Source organism: Ixodes scapularis, unplaced genomic scaffold (genome assembly GCF_016920785.2).
Source record: "Ixodes scapularis isolate PalLabHiFi unplaced genomic scaffold, ASM1692078v2 PGA_scaffold10__122_contigs__length_95168666, whole genome shotgun sequence".
Classification (NCBI taxonomy): domain Eukaryota; kingdom Metazoa; phylum Arthropoda; class Arachnida; order Ixodida; family Ixodidae; genus Ixodes; species Ixodes scapularis.
The window spans coordinates 74,621,228-74,624,358 of record NW_024609836.1 but is presented as its reverse complement, the minus strand read 5'-3'; positions in this window follow the sequence as shown (position 1 = coordinate 74,624,358).

The window sequence follows — 3,131 nt, the reverse complement described above, 5'->3', positions numbered from 1 at the left end:
CTCGGTCCGTCTCCCCTCCCCCCCCCCCCCCGGTTCTGTGGGCGTGTCCTCCTTTTATTGGCTGTTTCCTCATGCACTGTTGTGCGTTTCGCACTGTGTCCTCATTGGGCGGTCGGTAGCGGCCCCTGGGCGGGGTGGCAGGCCCTCGCTCCCACAAAGTTAAGCAGGAAATGAAATGGTTGCTTACAAGAGTGTAGCGATATATATGCAGGAGGAGACGATGCCATGTTACGCTGGACTCTAGACTCCAAGCGCGTGTGTCACGCAGATTGTCTTCCTTTGTTATCTGACTACAACCACGTCTCACATCGTGCAATGGAGGACTGAATAGAGGACAGAATGACAGTTGTAAACATATGGCAAACACGAGTATACACAAAATTGGCTAAGACACCACAGCACATATATTTACACATCTTTTTTCCCCTTCCAAATCTCTCTGTCCAAAAGTAATTACGGCTTATACCATCAACTGAAATATTTAAATTTTCGCTTTTGAGAGCGCAGCTTTAGGCGCCTGTTTCCGGCTTGAGCGGCGTCGCCGTTGCCGTCGGCGTCGGCATCAGTGTCGCCGTCGGCGTAACCGTTAGGTCACGTGATTCCCCTGAGGCCACCTGACGTTCATAAGGTCACGTGAGCGACCTCGGGGTCACGTGTTCTCCTTCCTGAGGTCACGTGACATCACGGGGGCGACGTGACCTCAGGGGGGTCCCGTGACTTAAGGGGGGTCGCGGGACCTCACGGGGGTCACGTGGCCCTCGTGGCGGAGTAGCTCCAGTATGACGAGGTGAGGAGGAGGGAGGATGGGCATACCCTCCCCTCAGTACCCTTCCATCCTCCACCTCAAGAGCTGCGCTCTAATTCGGCGTTACAGGAAGTTGTAAACGATTTTAATTTTTTCATTTGACTGTCACCTTCCAAGACAAATCCGACTTTTAAGTGTAGGCCTACTTGCCTGCTTGTCACCTTCGAAGCCTACGCCCACCTCTGCACAGGTATAGTTCTATCCATTTACACGTCACTCCTGTTCCAACTCGAGCCCTACAGGGTCGTTACTGAACCTTATGCCATGCCTGCGGCGGTTTCTCTTGTCTGCGGCGTAAGGGGAGCACTGCACTGATGCGCCATCCGAGCCGGTCACATTATCAGCCTTTAGTCCCTTTTTACCAACGGCTATGTGGTATTCGAAGGCTTCGCCCTCGCTTACGCTACGCATAATCTTCTGCGGGTCGTACTGCAGGAAGGCAGGCCAGTGAATAAATGTCTTCCCGCCTGTTGTTGCATTTGACGAATACGTACTTTTTCTTGACGTTTCCGGACGTCCGTTCGGTGAGCTCGGACTCCTTCTTTGGGCTTTTTTTGCAACAGTTTTGTCTGTGAAAGACTGCACAAAGGCGACAAGTCCACGGTTTCTACTGGCCTCACTCTAAGAAGCGGTTCATCAAGGTTGCTCACAGCATCGACGTCATTATGTACTAACTGTGGAACATGTTGAATTTTTGAGCAGAATTTGACGATCACCCGAATCCTCTATATCACGGGTCAGAAAATGTTGGCCGGAGGTTGACGGACGCTGGAGGTTTTGGAAGATTTAATTCATGTCACCCAGTACGTGGCGCTGAATCGACGTCGGCGCCCATGTAAATCTTAAACTTGACGACGTTTTCGCACTCTCCAAGCCAACCCAACAGACGATTCAACACTTCCAAGCCCTCGTTCTCTGCGGGTTCAAAATCTGCATTGAATTTCCTCTGCAAAAGTTGCCCCGTGTTTTTTTTTTTTTTTTTCTTCTACAGTTTAGGCCCTTGGAACTGATTGCCGGACGATCGGATTGTGTGCGGGCTAAAATACTATATTTTCGGTAAGTAGGAGTTTCCGCGTCATTCCTTGACAATGAATTGCTCGGAGCCTTCCATTGCTCTTGTCTTTTACTAAGGACGTCTGCCGTGCATTACATCCGTGTTCGCAGTGTAAAGTGAATGCGACCTATTGAGCCCAATTAACAGCGGATGGACAGCGATACACAGGAAGGGAGAGTCGAGCGACGGGCTTCGGAGAAGCACAAGACGCCTGTAAGTAACATACTGCACGCGGTCGCAAACGAGACAAGATGCTTCTCTTAACACCGACCGGTTGTTGCCTAAACAGTTAAATAAAGGTATCTTTGCATTGTCCCAAATTAACTGATAGATCACAACGCCGACGAGAATGGGATTCACGCTTCAACGACGGATATAAGCAATAGAGCACTGCACGGGCCTGAATTTCTAGGCCCGGCCCGACCCGGCCCGGTAGAGACACGGCCCGGGCCCGGCCCGAGCCCGACAGAATTTTTAATTTCTAGGCCCGGCCCGACCCGGCCCGGAAGAGACACGGCCCGGGCCCGGCCCGAGCCCGACAGAATTTTTAATTTCTAGGCCCCGCCCGACCCGGCCCGATGGCTGTAGCCCGAAACAACCCATTCCCGTTTGAACCCGTCCCGTTTCGACCCGTTCCCGAAACGAGCTCCCCACTTGAACCCGTCCTGTTTCGACCCATTCTTTAAACGCCCTTCCCATATGAACCCGTCCCTTCTCGTTTGAATTTGTCCTGTTTCGACCCATTCCCTAAACGCCCTTCTTATCTGAACCAGTTTCCGAAACACCCTTTGCGTTTGAACGCGTCCCGTTTCAACCTACTTTTATAAGGCCCTGCACATCGCAACCTCTTCGCAAAAAGTCTCCATCGTTCTAAGCCTGGTCTGCGCACCTTTTCTGTTTAAGAATATGTTCTGAAGTAGCTTTACATGTCAACGCGTTCTTAAAATATACAACCCTTTCAGGCAAGCTTAAGTTTAATATATTCCTACTTAACCCCTTAAAACGTTTTTTTTCAAGATGGTTCCCAAAACGTGTAAGCGCGGAACGGACTATGTACACTGCGCGACACTGATACCGCGAACACGACGTTGGCTCTTTTTTTCGAATTTTACTTCGAAATGGTGTTAGTAGGCACCAGTCTGTGGCCCAGATGAGCACTTCTAAAGACACTAATAGTTTTGGAAACAGCGTTTTGATTCTATGAGATAAACATAAAAACACGACGATCGCTTGTTCGCGCTAATATAGTGTCGCGCTCTGTGCAATAAGGCA